General features: G+C 41.2%; 1 protein-coding gene across 1 annotated transcript in view; it reads right to left on the reverse strand.

Annotated features, from left to right (window-relative positions):
* HAO2 (hydroxyacid oxidase 2) overlaps window positions 1–17,292 on the reverse strand; it is a 198,315-nt gene that overhangs the window by 122,927 nt on the left and 58,096 nt on the right. Inside the window, 1 exon segment of the mRNA XM_047784884.1 lies at window positions 15,364–15,460. The gene's annotated coding sequence lies outside the window, so the exon portion shown is untranslated.

Genomic DNA, 17,292 nt, shown 5'->3' on the forward strand with positions numbered 1-17,292 from the left:
CCTCCTCTTACTTCTACTCCGTTGAAAATAGCATTTCTTCTACCTGGAGTTCCCTGACCCTGATCTTTATTTAAGGACTGCTTAGCTTTAAAAATGAAGCCAGGCCTCATTTAATGCAGGAAGGCTTGTCATTTCTCTTACCTTACTGGTTATGGTGCCCATCCTGTGCCCCATGGCACCACCACCTCCACCTGTCATAAACATATTGCATTGTGCTTTTAACTATTTTATTTAAATAAGAGGAATGAAGCCACATAGAAAAAAGTGATATAGAGAAGTATAAAAAGAGAAGAGACACATCTTAGACCACCTCCAACAGATCTTTCTGCCAAACTGTTAACACCTCCTTGCTAAACTTTCAGAAAATTGTTTATTCATATATGATATCTTTTTTAGTTATAAATGAGGTGGTACTAAGCACCCTGCTCTGGATCTTGCTTTCTTCACTTCTATGAGAGAATATTTTCATTCCAATCCATAGATGTTTAATATATATAATGGCCAAACAGTATTCTATTATAGCAGTAAAAAATAACTTCATTGAATGAATCTCATCCTGATGAATATTTGGGTTATTTTCAGGTTTTCATATTATTCATCTATCTCTGGTTACTTTTATTTTTGCTGTATTTTCTAGGGTGGCACCTGCAGCGTTTGGAAGTTCCCAGGCTAGGGGTCGAATTGGAGCCATAGTTGCCAGCCTACGCCACAGCCGCAGCAACACCAGATCCGAGCTGCATCTGTGACCTATGCTGTACCTTGCAGCAGGATGCAGGATCCTTAACCCACTGAGCCAGGCCAGGGATTGAACTGGCACCCTCATGGATACTAGTAGGGTTCTTAACCCACTGAGCCACAATAGGAACTCCTCAGGTTGCTAAGTTTATTTCTAGGATAAATTCTTAGGAGTGGCTCAAAGGACACTTAACATTTGAAATATATTGTGCAAAGGCACTCCAAAAGTTTGCACTAATTTAAATTCTGACCAACAGTATAAAAGTTTTCTTACTTTAATATTTTCTTCCCAATATCAAATATATCAAACTTTCTAATATTTGTCTGTTTGATGAAATGATATCTTTTGGTTGCTCTGATTTGCATTTTTTAAAATACTCAGTGAGGTTGAGTGCTTTTTCATATCTTTCAAATCATTTGTATTTTATCTTTTTCTGAGAACTCCCTGTTTTGATTGATTGATTGTCTCTTTGAAGAAATTAACCTTTTATCTGTCATGTTTGTTTTGGATATTTTTACCAATGTGTTATTTGTCCCTGAACTTGGCTATAATTTTTTTTTTTTTTTTGCCATATAAATGTTTTAAAGTTCTCAAATGTAATATACCAGTTTTCCTTTATGGCTTCTGAGTACACTGTGTGTCGAATGCCTATTTTCTTGGCAGGAAATCCAGACCTGGGATTCCAAAGGGAAAAGTCACCCTTCATGCTAAAGGATTATTTTAAGAGCCATGGAAAAGTAAAAATGTATAAGGAATTTTATTACAAAATGCTTCTGTTCTGGGTCCAAAGGAGATCCTGTCTCAGCTCCTAAAAGCTGGCAGGGTGAAGAGGCCCAGACAGTCTTAATTGAGGATTTCTTAACTTAATTGAGCTTGGGTTTCAATTCCAGCCTTGGGAGAAGCCATATCTCTCTAACCATCTCCCTTGTCAATGCACACATCTCACCCAGCCTGCTTGCTGAGACCTCTGAGAAGAAGAAAGGTCCCCAAATGATGTGAAGCCACAGTTTTGACTCAATCTCTGTGGTTCAAAAGAAAGTTAAGTTCTCTCCTGGAATCTTCCCACATGTCCTCTCCGTGTCATGAAATGAAATAAAGATCATCATGTGGAGAGGACAGTGTCCAGGCAAGTTAAGAGAGACAGACTGGCTCAAGCTGGTGCCCTTCCATCTCCCCCTGTCCAGTCATAACTCACACAACACACCACCTTAGGCAAGTGACTCTCAAAGTGTTGGGGGCTGTTAGAAACAATGGCACTGTGACGTTGGAACAACCCTTCCCACTGGCTTCCTGTTGTCTCACTAAGAACACATGAAGTTAAGGACAGCTTCTTCCCAGGCAATAAGCATCCCCGGTGCCCATATGCGGAGTTATCTTGTCTTGTAGTCATGTCTGTAGTTATGTTTGGGGCCCTGCTGGCCCCTTTGCTGGTGACATCATGCTGAGACAGGATGGCCGAGTTAAAAGTAGAGTTGGGAGAGGATTAGGTGCTGGAAGCAAGTGTGAAGAAAATGCCCAAATCCAGCCCCTAAGAAAACTTGAGTCGTGGAATTGGCCAGAACTGGACAGTAGGTTACCATAAGAGAAGAGACAAGATTGGAACATAGGCAGAATCAGAACATGTGGTCAAATCCAAGGTCAAAGCCACAAAGAGTTAATATAGAAACAAAGTACAGAAGTCAAGGAGCAGGGATAGTCAGGCCAGCTAAGTCCTCGGGGACAGTAGAATAGTCTCTCTTAGAAGCCCCAGTGCTTTGACCTTGGGCATGACTCTTAATTTTGAAGGCATATGTTGCAACCCACAATTTCAGAAATAGAACAAACAGGAGTGACAACTATGCTGACATTGACTCTGCCACCAGAATGCCACAAGTGGTCCTAAAACATCAGTGGTCCGGTGTGTGGGAATAGCTACTGAGAACACCCCAGGCATGTGGTTCTCTGGCCTCTATGCCCCTGCTTCTATTCCTTTGCCTTACTCCTATCCTTGCCTAGAGCTCTTTCTTTCTTTCTTTTTTCTTTTTTCTAGAGCTACCTCTGTGGCATAGGGGTCGAATCGGAGCTGTAGCTGCCAGCCCACACTTCAGCCACAGCAACGCCAGATCCAAGCTGCATGTGCAACCTACACCACAGCTCATGGAAACACCAGATCCTTAACCCACTGAGCAAGGCCAGGGATGGAACTCTCATCCTCATGGATATTAGTAGGATTCGTTACTGCTGAGCCACAACAGGAACTCCTGGAGCTCTTTAATTATGTTTTTATTTTCCCTAGCTTAAATATTGGTTTAACGTCTCCCTTTTGATTCTTAACTGTATTTTTAAAATGACAATAGTAATTCAGGATCATTGTAAAATGTTCAAGTAACAGAGAAGTATATAAAGTAAAAAGTGATGTCTCTTCCTTACATTTTACTCACCCCCACCAGGGGAAATCAATGCAAAAATGTAGATTTGTATATGTTCAGAATTTTTCTAGGTATATACATATATCTAGATTATTTTTTAAACACATGGTTACATTGTTTATACTGTAACGTGGCTTGCATTTTGTCACTCAATCATACATTCCAGGTACCAACTCCATCTCACTATAGATGTATCTACTTCATTCTTGTTAATGGTTACTTGATAGTCATAGCAAGAATATTAAAAATGCATTAACCATTCCCCTATTAATTTTTTTAAAATTTTATTTATTTATTTATTTATTTATTTATTTTGTCTTTTTCAGGGCCACATCTGTGGCATATGGAGGTTCCCAGGCTAGGGGTCTAATCGGAGCTATAGCTGCCGGCCTACACCACAGCTCACAGCAATGCTGGATCCCTAACCCACTGAGCGAGGCCAGGGATCGAACCCGCAACCTCACGGTTCCTAGTCGGATTCATTACCCATGCGCCACGACGGGAACGCCTCCCCTATTAATTTTATATTATAAATAATGTTGCCTTGAACATTCTTGTACAGGTATTCTTGCCTACCGTAGAGTGTTTCTGCAGGATAAATTCCTAGAAGGGAACTGCTGAGCACACATTTCAAATTTTGATAGGTACTGCCAATTTGCCTTTTTTGTTTCAGTTTACATTTCCACCGACAGTATGTGTGAGACCCTTTCCCCCCACCCTAATCATCACTGGAGAGTATTGTTTTATTTCACAAACCAGAGACGAACTCCAGGCTTTGGTGTACACTCCAGGTTATGGGTGTTCTGAACCTGGAGCTCATCTTTAGGTTGTGAATGCTGCTCTGACAGGCTAGAAACTCCTGGTGTGGGCTCCTGGGTTCTTCTCCCACTACTTGCACTCTTACGTTCACTGGGGCTTATAAAAGTGTTGATACTGACAATTCCATACATCTTACAGTTTACCCAGCATCTTTCCCACTTTATTTTATTTAGGACTCACAAAGTTGCTATTAGATATGGAGGAAGGGAGTTTTTATTTTGGAGACGCAAAGCAGCCAATGACTTTCTCAAGTTTACCTAGTTAATAAGGGAAAGAACTAAGACTTGTATACCAGTCCGAGTTCTAGCCACCATTTCCCTCTCTGGCACTCTAGAACAGACAGCCATCACAGAGTCTGGGTTTCTGATCAATGGCTTTCTATTCTTTTCAAATGTCTGCTATCTCTGGAGAAATTTAAGTCAGTTGGTTGACTGGTTAGATTTTGGGTTGTTGTAATTTGTGACTTAGGGGTATCTATTTCTCATAAAATGTTTTTTGCAATTTGAATATTCTGGTATGTGGCCCAAGGTGACCCATGCAACATCTCCAGGAGAAGATAAGTGGCAGGGTGCCAAGAGGCCTTGTGGTGACCTTATCTAGTTAGTGTCAGTGCTGGAATTGGAACCAGACCTGTCTGACTCCAAAGCCAAAACCTTTTAAAATTTACTCTCTGCACCTCCTCATATAGAACAAGATGCTCAGGGCAGAAGATCAATGCATTCTTTCTTTACAGGCAAATTACATGGGAAGCCAGATTCTCACAAGGTTGCATGCTGAGCATGGAATCAGAACAAGGAGAGCTCAGCGTCTTAAGGAGTTAATTTCAACTCAAGTAGCTGAAGGCCAGTTTACCCACTAGAGGGGTCACAGACTCAAAACCCAAGAGGCTCGGAAGGGTGTAACATAGATGAGTAAAGCAGGTCAGGGAGCAGGTATGATGGGGAGTAGTGGAGATTGGGGCAAACTGGAGAGTATACCTCTTTCTAAAGGGAGCAGCTGCCACTTTATAACTCCAGCCCACTGTTGCCAGCTTAGCCCCAATCCAGGTCCAATAAAAGCTAGAATCCTAGATTTTTCTATGTGATATTAGTTGACAACTTTAAAAAATACTGTAAGTCCATACAGTATAGACCAAGCAAACCTTGTCTGTGGGCCAGACCTGGCTTATCGGGTGCCAGTGAGGGAAGCTTCACTACAGGAAAACTTTTACTAAGAACATCACAAAGCAGAGCCATTTAGAAAGGGTGCTTAGCCTCTAAAAGATTAAGATCGACACTCTAGATTTTCCCTTTTTATCCTTTGTGTCCAGTCTCTGTTTACAGTCATTCTCCAGATAGAAGAGACTATATTCCATTCCATTTCCTCTTAGTAAATTACACCTACATTTCAGCCATGTCTCCTTGGGAGGATCTTTAGCTCAACTTTTGGCTGGATTAACACTTACATAGTCAGTCTTTTGCATTCTTATTACTGCGATTATTGTTTTGGGAGTTATCATTTCCCTTACACTAGACAGCTAATCACTGTCACTGAGTATGAATTTTACTAATTCAACTCTCAGAGAACTAGCCAATTATCAACCCAATTTTCTAGTCCCTGGAGGGTCCTTTCCTGCTGCCAAATTACAAAAAAAGCTGTTTTCACTTTTTCCTGACATTCAAAAATTGTTCAAGTACATGAATATAACTTCATTGGTTTACAGATTTTTTAGTGAGTGATTTATTCTTCTAAGAAGATTTGGAGAAGTTATAGCTTATAGAAGAGGAAGAATGAAACACAGACACTCTTCTAGATACCTAAAGGAGCAAGAGGAATTTGACTGGACTTAAATTCAAAATTAAGATTGGACTTTGCCTCTAGATCTCAGTGATACTGGAATTGACCTTCCTTCCCCCACAACCCCCCAAATGAGGAGACAGCTATTTCTGCCTCATGACACACACCAGCCTCAGGACTTGTTAAACTATCAGTGGAAAGGGGAGGAAGAGAAAAAGCTCCAGAAGTGGAAGGCAGCTCCGCCCTTTAGGCACATCATGCCAATCAGAGCACGGCACTGTAATGCATCAAGCACATGCCAGAAGAAAGGAACTTGTGGATTTAATAGCATGCAGGCACAGGAGATTCTATCAGCATCTTCAAATAATCAAGTTTGTTTTCAACTAAAAATTCTATCTTCAGTAAACAAGTGTTATCCTTCATAAGAGAACTATTGACAAGACAACAAGTCAAGATTTACTAATCAGACTTCCCTATTAGACATTATGTTGCCTCTGGTGTTGAGACGTGACACGTAGTGACACATTACAAAATGAATAAATTTAGCCCATTTAGACAGAATTTAAATAGCTAGGAATCTAAAACAATTGCTCACCTCATAATTATACATAATTATACATAAGGATGCCAACCCCCAAGTCTGACATCTTAGAAGTTTCTAAAGTTTCTCTGAATAACTATAGATTTATTCTCCTATGAAATGTGTGCTCATTGTTTTTATAGTAAACTGATTCTTTGAAAATTGATAATCTGAAATATGAGACTTCCAAGGCAGCTTTAGCAAGAAAATTTCCCATATTTGCTTCTTGACTATTCCAACACATTACCCAGGAATTTTGTGGGATTTCTACTTCTTAAACTCAGGTGGTAAAAAACATAGTTAAATAGACACAGGCTTGAATCCTGTCCACTGAAACCTATAATCTTGGGCAAGTTCATTAACACCCTGAGCTCAATTTCCTCAAGTGAAAATCAAGAATAACAATACTGACATCACGAGGGTATCAGTGTGGGGATTAAATGAGATCATATATAATGATGGCATACCATGCAGTAACTCTTTAATAAATGGTGACAGGTAATGTCTTCAACCCAACCACCTATCTAATCAGTGGCAATGAGGCATACTGCTCTGAAGGAACCTTCTCTGCTGGAGAGAAACTGCTATTGCCCAAGAAACACTGAGAGATCAATCTCAGACCGTTTATAGAAAAGGGCTAAGTGACCAGGGTAAAAATTGGTTTAGAAATTGAGAGACACTGTGAACACAAATGGAAGTGCATTCTTACTTCCCCTTTCTCACCTGGTCCCAATAGTGAGAAGCAGAGCTGGGACAGAGAGAGACCAAGACCAAGCTCCCCACCTTCCTGCCCAACACACTTTACAACCTGCGAGCTGCAGGCTGAGACATCACAGCCAGGCTGAGGATGGTGGATGCAGTTATCTCCCAGCCCTTTGAAGCTTCAACTAGGAATACTTGCTGACACTATCACATGTGATTAGGACAGCAATGTCCTCCTGCAGAAGACAGAACTCTTTGTCCACCATCCTCCCTCTGCCACTGCCGGAAAGCAGGAAGTGGGGAGAGGGGCTGGTGCCCCTCTCCTCTCGGTCCAATTTCACACATTGGCTTTTGAGCATTAATAAATTGGTTACATTTGCCCCACATTTGGCAGGCGAGGTTTCTAATAACACTCTGATCCCTTCAGAGAACATGAATCACTGGCATGCGGGGGCTCTGGTTACCTCCCCCCACTCTGTGCTGCCAAAGGTCCCACATATTAGCAGGGGTCAGGCACTCGCCTGGGCCAGGGCAGAGCCTGGGACAAGGGCCATGGCTTTGAGGCACTGTCACGGAGCTCAAAGATTTTCCCTCAGAGGGAGAACAGATAACTTTGAGCCCAGGCAACATGCAGCTTTCTTCAGCTGTCAATCCTACCTGGTTTGCATATAGATTGAGAAAATGTGTGAGATTTTACCACAGGAATCAGTCCAGAGAATTCGAGGCGGGGGGGGTGGGGGTGGAGAGGGGACGGGAGAGGAAAAAAATGTGGGCTGCAGATGTCTGAGGGTTACATGCCACCCCAGCACCACTTCCTTTGTCAAGCAGGGACTCTCTGGGGACAGACAGCCTGAATTGGGATAGTGCGTGATGCATCTGTTTCTCAGAGGCAGCTTTTTCTCTTGCAGTACAATTAGGTGAGCTAAAATTCCATGAGCAAGGGGAAGCTCTGAGACTGAGAAGAGGTCCAGAGTCAGGAGGCACCAGCCACGGCAGCCGTGGTGGGCCAAGCGGAGGGAGAGAAGAAGAGGAAAGGAAGAAGCCAAACAGAGCCTGGGACAAAACAGGAGAAGAACAAAACAGGAGGAAGAGAAGGAGCAAACAATGGAAAAAGAGAATAAGAGAACTGAGAAGAGATGGAGAGGAAAGCAATTCAGTTGAGTCCAGTGGATATTTTAGGCTAACCTCTAGCTGGGAAAGGAGTGTTTTTGTATTACAAGTATATACCGAATCCAGTTCCTGCCCTCTAAGAGTTTGCAGATCAGTTTTTTTTTTTTTTTTATTTATTGTCTTTTTGCCTTTTCTAGGGCCACTCCCGCAGCATATGGAGGTTCCCAGGCTAGGGGTCTAATTGGAGCCGTAGCCACTGGCCTACGCCAGAGCCACAGCAGCTCGGGATCCGAGCCGCATTTGCGACCTAGACCATAGTTCACGGCAACGCCGGATCCTTAACCCACTGAGCAAGGCCAGGGATCGAACCTGCAACCTCATGGTTCCTAATCGGATTCGTTAACCACTGAGCCACGATGGGAACTCCCCAGAAAGTTTTGTTTTGTTTTTTTTTTTTTAAATGGGCCACACAATTTATTCTGGAACAGAATAGGTCAGGGTATAAAACAAACACCAGTGCCATGAAGCATGAGAAAAAAGGGCAGAGGTTATCATGGGGAAGCTTGGTAAAGGAGGCAGGTCTTGAGAGTCTTCTAGAAGGTGAGTGAACTAGGCATGGGGTGGGAGGGCATTCCTGATTGAAACCAGTAAAGAGAGGAGAGGATGTGACAAAGAAGAGAAACAGGGAGTAATGAAAAGGAAAGGAAAATGAAGTCTGCCACCCAGTTACCGCACAAGCCTCAGCTACCAAAAGAATTCAAATGAGAAGCTTCCTACAGGATCTTGTAAACTTGGGCAAGCTACCAGCATAGGAGCCCAGCAGTCCAGCTCCGGGCCTGGAAGGAAGGGAAGTGGCTTGTGCCCCCTGAGCAAAAGCAGGCAACTGTGCTCCCTTTTGGGCACCAGGTTGGCCTCCAAGGTGCCCAGTCGGCCCACCTGAGGACGTGGATATATCTCAGAGTCTAACCTGGAAGATCCCCAAGAGCCCTCTCTCCACCATACCGTTCACTCTGGGGTTTCCACATTCCCACGAAGGAAGATTTTTCTTTTCTGTTTTTCCCAAATTTAAAATCTTCATACTGAACACAAGGCACACTTTAATTGTTTCACCAATTATTAAAATTTGATTCTGTATACAGTGGTGTGCTGGTGGGCAGGGGGGCGGGGGGAGGAGGAAGCCCTAAGGTATAGCATTTGCCGGTTTCTGTGGTGTAAAAACTCCCACCATGACTGATTTCAAGCTAATTTTTAAACCATTAGTTTAACAAATGGCTTGCAAAATTCCTGAATATTTATCTGCTCTCAGGAGCTGGTAAGAGCTGGTTCCTGTATACCATATTTTTCCTGAACTATTTTAAATAACTTGCAGATATCATGGCACTGAACCAAATAACTTCAGCATGTGTCTCCTAAGAATAAGGACATTCTCAAACATAATCACAACATCATTATCACACTTAAGGGAAAAATTAGCAACATATTTCACAGCATTATCTAGTATATATTCCCCATTAAATTTTCCAAGTTGTTCCCCAAATGTCTTTCATAACATTTTTAAGGGTCCAGACCAACTAGCCATAGAATGTGCCATATTCTGGGTTTATATGGTTGTTTATTAAAGTTAAATGTTTTTGTTTTTGTTTTTGTCTTTTGTCTTTTGTTTGTTGTTGTTGTTGTTGTTGCTATTTCTTGGGCCGCTCCCGCGGCATATGGAGATTCCCAGGCTAGGGGTTGAACCGGAGCTATAGCCACCGGCCTACTCCAGAGCCACAGCAACGCGGGATCCGAGCCGCGTCTGCAACCTACACCACAGCTCACGGCAACGCCGGATCATTAACCCACTGAGCAAAGGCAGGGACCGAACCCGCAACCTCATGGTTCCTAGTCGGATTCGTTAACCACTGCGCCACGACGGGAACTCCAGTTAAATGTTTTTTAGCAAAAATAATCCAAAGGTGGGCCTCATATCAAAAGGCTCAAATGAATGTCAAACTGTTCCATGACTGATGATGTTCAGTTTTATCACTTAAAGTAGAAACCACAAAATTTCTCTAAACCAAACCTTTTCTCCTTTGTAATTAATAATTTGTAAGGAAGAGTTCCCATCATGGTGCAGCAGAAACAAATCCAACTAGGTACCATGAAGCCTCCCTCAGTGGGTTAAGGATCCAGCATTGCCGTGAGCTGTGGTGTAGGTCACAGACGCGGCTCGGATCCAGCATTGCTGTGGCTCTGGCGTAGGCCCGAAGCTGTAGCTCTGATTGGACCCCTACCCTGGGAACCTCCATATGCTGAGGGTGCGGCCCTAAAACGCAAAACAAAACCAAAAAAAATTATTTGTGAGGAAATATATTGATGCTGTGTGAACATCCTGTTATCCCCAAACCTTTCACGCAGTGGTTAGCATCTGCTGATGATCCTTGCTTGAATTGATTATTACAGGAAGGGCTAAAATACAGTGGTTTTCTAATTCTATCACTCTTTCTGCATTTATTAGGTGGAATCTTTTTTTTTTTTTTTTTTTAGTTCTTTCTTTGTTAGTATGATTATGAACTCGTGGGATTTTTTTCAAAAAACTTCAATGGATTATATAGTCCATTACTGTCATTTTCTTTTTGATGTTCAAATTATTCCAAACTTGGCCAGTGGGAATCACTTCAAGCAAAATCCTGTGTCCTTTTGACATGACCTCATTAATCTTTAAGTATTTCCTTTCTTTCTGATACACCAAGATTCCCCAGGCTCACTTACGTTTCCGTTGCACCAGAATCAGAAGCAGTTACTTCTTCAAAGAGCCCTAATTTCTTTAGTAGGAAATGATACTTAGAAATCAAGATCTGGGTATAAAGTGTGCTCATTGCTGCAGTAAGGTTATTGCTTTTAGGTCTTTTTAGTTGACATAGTTGGGGGAAATACATAATAGATATACATACACATGTATAAATATATAATTTATAAATTTATAAATACACACACACACACACACACACACACACACACACACACACACTGAGTTTCCCTAATGCCCAGTTTCACAGAATGAGATCTTATTTGGAGCTAGGGTTTTTAGAGAGGCAATGAAGTTAAAATGAAGTCAGTAAGGAGGACTCTAATCTGAAATGACTGGTGTCCTCATGAAAGGGGAAATTTGGACACAAAGGCACATAGAGAGGGAACAGGATATGAAAATATGGGGAGAAGGTGGTAATTTACAGGTCAAGGAGAAAGACCTAAATCTGATCCTTCTCTCACAGTCCTCAGAAGGCACTAAGCCTGTGACACCTTGATTTTGGACACAGCTGCAAGATAATACATTTCTATTAAGCCACCCAGTTGGTGGTACTTTGTTTCAGCAGCACAAGGAAACAAATACACTTCCATAATAAATTGCCACAAATTTAACAGCTTCAAGCAACACATGTTTACCTTACACTTCTGTCAAAGGCTGCTATGAACCTCATCAGGGTAAAATCGAGGTATTGGATGGGCTCCGTTGCTTTCTGGAGCCTCTAGGGGAGAATCCGTCTTCTTGCTCATCCAGGTGGTTCGCAGTATTTAGTTTCTTGTGGCTGTAGGACTAAGGTCCCCATTTCCTTACTGACTGTCAGCTGAGGGCTGTTTCCAGCTTCTGGAGGCCACCTGACCCCCTTGTGACCTCATGCATCACCTCCCTCTCTCCATCTTCAAGACCAGCCATGGCAGGTTGTGTGCTTCCCCTACTTGTCTCTCTCCTGCCTCTCCTTTCCCTACTTGCTCTTCTGCCTTCACTTTTCACTTTAAAGGACCCACGTAACTTCACTGAGCACAGAGAATTTGGAATAATCTCCCTAAATTAGGAATTAAGAACTAGCCTTAATTCTATCTGCAGTTTTTTTTGTTTTTGTTGTCCATGTAAACATAGGTTCCAGGTGCAGACATCTTGGGAAGGGGGCATTCTTTTGCCTACCCCATGATGACATCAATACATTTAGCTATTTGCTTTGTCCAACAATATACACAGAATAGTATTAGTATTCCAAGAGCATAATTATTAACAACCAAGAAAAATTAAAATTCTTTAAAGTTCTTTTTACCCCTAGAGTATTTCCCAGTGAGAAACTGCACAGAGAGTGCTAAGTTCACAATTTTACTTGAATCCTTTTCTCTGTGTTGTTAGGTTATCAATTTGACATACAACTTGATTCACTTGTTTTTGTTTGTATTACATTTTAAAGTTTGTTTTATTTTTTCACATTTAATTTTATTTTGTGAATAAGTACAACATTTATATAACTTAGAAGTCAAAACTATATGCAAAGATAGACCCAGAGACGTCTCATTTGCATCCCTAACACAACGCCTAAGTTCCATGGACTGGTGTGCTGGAAGCCTGCTTCTGTGATCACTGTCCCTGCTGTTATTTAAGTCAAATCTTTGACCAATTGATAGTAAATACATGTTAGTACAAATCCACCATTATTTTCGTCAACTATAACCATTTACTGCAGATCAATTACTAAGAACAATAAAAGAACAGAGCAGTCCATGCCCCAAGGTGTGACAGTCCCCTTGGGGAAAAAGACCCAGAGTGCCACAGAGCAGAGCAGGTGAGAGGGGCTCAGTATCGGATGAATGGTTTCACTACATGGTGTAGGGTGTTTGGATGATCCCCCAATGACTAGGGTTCCCGAGAAAGGCTTCATGGGGGACACAAGACTTGATGCAGAGCATGATAAGAAAAGAAAATGGCATGAGCAAAGGCAAAGTGGTGTATTCCAGACTGGGGAACAACACGCTAACCAGTTTGGAGGATTGGAAGAAGCACTTGAACTGGAACACGGCAAGAGAGACCCAAGCTCAAATGCTGCCATGTGACCATAGATAGGGAAGACGTCACTCACCTTTTACGTTTCTCGGTTCCTCAACTAAAAGTGGAAATAAGACGAAGTATTAAGCCATTCTCAGAATAATTTGATAGAAACAGAGTTTCTTTTTGGACATACTGGGGGTGAGCAGGCTGGGGTTGGAGAATCAGGTCGGAAGCAGATAATGAAGGACATTCCTTGTCAGGCTAAGAAGTTTGAATTCTATCTTACAGGAGCCAATGGGAGGATTTTTCTTTTAACATAAGTAATAAATGAACTTATTGTTTGTAAACAATATATACTGTGATTAATAATTTGATAGATATTTATTTCTGCAAATTACCTCTTTTTTAAGCTAAGCCATGTGAACTAATGATCTTTCCATGCTAGTAATTTTTCTCTTTAACCAGTGCATAGTATTTCACAGGATAAATTAACAGAAGCTATTTAGCAATTTCTCTACTGAATACACAGATTGTTTTGAATTTTACAGCATTACAAATAAGGTAGTGGTGTATATCATTGTTTAGCTGCTCTGTGCCTTTGTTCACACAAAGATACTTCCTTAGGAAGAGTATATCCTGCAGTGGCTCTAAAATCTAACCATTCATCAGGATTATCAGGAGGTCTTGTTAAAACACAGATCCTGGATGCCACTCCCACAGTTTCTGAGTTAGTAGGTCAAAAGTGGCACCTGAAAATTTGCTCAGGCACTGCTACTGCTATTGGTCCAGATAAGACTTTGAGAACCATCTTTCTTTGTGGTGGGTTCCTAAAATTAGAATTGCCAGGTGAAAGCTCATGCAAATGTTTCACTTTGATGAATCCTGCACGTTCTCTCACAAAATCTCCATTTACTTCCCCGCCTTCAGTGCTTGAGCACACCCCTTTTCTCACCCTTCACAACACTGGCTATTAGAACTCTGTTGTGTTTTTTTTGCCAGATGAATGATAAAAAAAATGGAATCTTGGGAGATAAGATTGATGTTGTTTAAGGGCAAAAGCTTGCAATGAGTAGTAAAAGTCATGGTGATCACGTGCAAGTATAATATAGACAACAATATTGTACTATAATTATGTAATGTGATAAAGATATCTACAAAGGCAATAATATTACAGTATATAAACACATCAAACTAACAGGTTGTACACGTTAAACTTACACAATGTTATATGTCAAATATATGCAATTTAAAAAAGGAATAGAATCTCATTATTGTTCTCTTTTACACTATTCTGTGTAAAAGAGGATTTTCATTATTTTTTACTATAATGTCTAATTTTTTTATCTTATAAGAATAACGTTTATTGCAAAAAAGTTAAGAGCACTGAATGAGGAAAAAAAAAAAAGCCATCCATGATTTCACCACATATAGATTACCTGTATTAACACTGGGCGTACTTTGTAACTTTTTTTTCATTTAATAACATATTGTGAACATTTTTTTCCATAGCATGTCATTCACTGTATCGTATCAACGGAATGTTTCTGAATGAGAACTGACATTTACAAAATGATGTTTTGGAAAGATTGAGCTAGCAGCAAGATTTAGAATACAAAAGCCTAGAGGCAAGAAGTTAGGAAACTATTGAAATCATACAGGAGAGTGGTGACAGTGGGGTTAGATGGCAAGAAGTGAATACAGGAAACATTAGGAAGAAAGACAATAATTTTGTTAGCATCCATGGTGGAAGATGAAGAACAATTCAAAACTAAATCCAGGAATGCCCTGGTTTCGGGATCATAAACTTGGGTGATGCATTGAAAGGGACAGAAATCATTTTTCTATCTTTGATCCATTAATTTATCTCAGTGTAGAGGTTGAGGGGATGAAAGTTAACTTCATAGAGGGAGAACTTCACTTAGGAGAGTGGCAGTCTTGAAATCCCAGAGCCCAGGCTTCATGGCTCATTTTGATGCAGAAATTAATTATTTGAAAGACTCTTTGGTGAGGCGGAAAGACCACATGCCTGAGTACTAAAAAGAGGGCATCGTGCATAGCTGCTTTGTCACCTATTGTGACCTTAGACAAGCCTCTTAACCTCCTTGAGCCGTTTTTGTCTATAAAATAAGAGTGATAATATGAACTTTACAGAATTGTTGTGAGAATTAAACGAGATGATATATGTAAAAAGCTGGTCCACAGCCAACAAATATTTAGGAAGTGGCGGTTTCTTTTATCACTGAAGAATAGCAATAATATAAAGTACCAACACCCCTATAAAGCATCCTACAACTTGTCCCCTCCCTAGAGGAGTGCTCATGGATAAATTGGGCATGTCCATTTGACAATGAAATGAAACTTATCAATTAAATAAAGTTAATTCTGAAAGCATCCCTTTTGTGAGTAGCCTCTACAGAGGCATGCAGAGTGGGCTGTGGCTTACCTCCAAATTGAAGCTCCAGGAATGTGCTGTGGGGTGGCAGGAGACATTCCGTGGGTGCTGGATTCCTCCAGAGGTTGCCTAAGAACACTGCAGAGATCTACACAGCAGAAGCAATAAAAAGTTCCAATCAATACAGACAGACTTGTTTCTTACTCTTTCTTCTTTCCTTCACCCTCCACCAGTTCACAGGGAACACAGGCTCAATATTTAGCTCTAGTCTCAGGGTACAAGGGTTGACAGTAATAAGTCTGCAGGCAATTCAATCTCTCTCAGTTGTGGTCTTCCTTCCATAAAATGGAGATGTTACTTCCTAGAGTCAGTTTGAGATGCAAAGGAGATACTGCATTTGAAAATGCCTAGCATGGTATCCAAGAAGCGTGGGCACTTACTGTTGAATTTCGTTTGGTAACCTCCCTAAGGCTGTCATTCTATAGACTAGCGATAAGTAAACCACACCAGAAAACGTAGTTGTTTCACTTGCCTGACAACCATCTAGTGTATGAATAACAGACATCAGAATAGCCATCGTGCTCCCTGTCCCCCAACCCTCCCACAACCAATGACTCTCTGACATAGCAAGACACAAAATACCTGCCCTCCTAATTTAACTCTTGTCCCTTGACGTGGAAGAAAAGAAAACTTAGATGCAATCACCAACACCCTATTTGCCTCAGGTGACATGAAACACGTTTCTGCATTGCAGTCAAAAATGCTTCACCAGAGAATGAGGTGATCTGCCAGAGAAAGTGAACCAACATTTATCTAGGTCAAGCCCTGTTGTATGCCCTTGCATAATCTTCTTTTCACAAGCCTATGGGTATTATTATCCTAATTTATCAGATGAGGAAACAAAGACTCAAAAGGTTCAGGAGATGTACAGCACAATAGGTGGCAGCTACCTTCCCTTTTCCCACATTTCTTTTAAATTAGTTTCCCAACATATGTTCCTATCATCTTGGTCGCTTTACAGACTGACCATCCTCTAGCCCACATGAAAGTGCAGCAATAAAGACCATATTCCCATCTTTGGATCTGTTTGTTCAGTTTCAATCCTAAACTAGGTACAAATTAAATACAGGGGATGCAGTGTTAAACTGTATGCTACAGTACCATGCACTGTCAAGCCCACATTGATGAGACAGGGAACAGTAAAGGTGGAGAATTTTATTTTTTAAGTTAAAGCCTGACTTGCTTACTCACTTGCTAAAAAACGAATTTTCATACAGGATGAACCAGTTCCTGTTTTTGTTTTTGTTTTTAAGGAAGACCATTATGTCTTCAGGATGAGTAGGTGGAACTGCGCTGTTCCCTGTTGTCCCATCCCCCACTCCTTTTCTCTCCCTCACCCTGTGTGTGTCTACACAGGCTTCTTCCATCCAGAGATGCTCACAGCTGTTTCCCTTCCTCTCTCTTGAGCTCTCTAGGGCAGCTTTCATTCTCTACCTCAGCTTGCCTGGGACAACATGGAAACTCCCCTAGGGTATGATTGCTTCCACACTTTTCTAGGCTTGAAAGACTATCCGCTGAGAACTGCTTATTGATTCCGAGTGGGGACACTGCCCGACAAAGCAATTTGCAGTTGAAGAGGAATGCTGGGGGATCCTTCTCTAGTCCTGCCCCTCGCTCTACAACCCATCTGTAGGCCAACACCTTCCAAACCAGAGCCTACTCTTTCTAGTGCCTCCTTTCCTAAGTATTTCTGGGGAAACTGTCTTTTCTGTTTCCCACTGATCTTTTTTTTCTCTCTTATTGAAGTATAGTTGATTTAAAATATTGTGTTAGTTTTAGATGTACAGCAAAATGATTCAATTATATTTTTCAGATTATATTCCATTATAGGTTATTACAAGATAATAAATATAATTCCTGTGCTATACAGTAAATCTTTGTTGCTTATCTATTTTATGCACAGTACTTTGTATCTGTGAA

The sequence above is a fragment of the Phacochoerus africanus genome, chromosome 6 (genome assembly GCF_016906955.1).
Source record: "Phacochoerus africanus isolate WHEZ1 chromosome 6, ROS_Pafr_v1, whole genome shotgun sequence".
In the NCBI taxonomy this organism is placed as follows: Eukaryota; Metazoa; Chordata; class Mammalia; order Artiodactyla; family Suidae; genus Phacochoerus; species Phacochoerus africanus.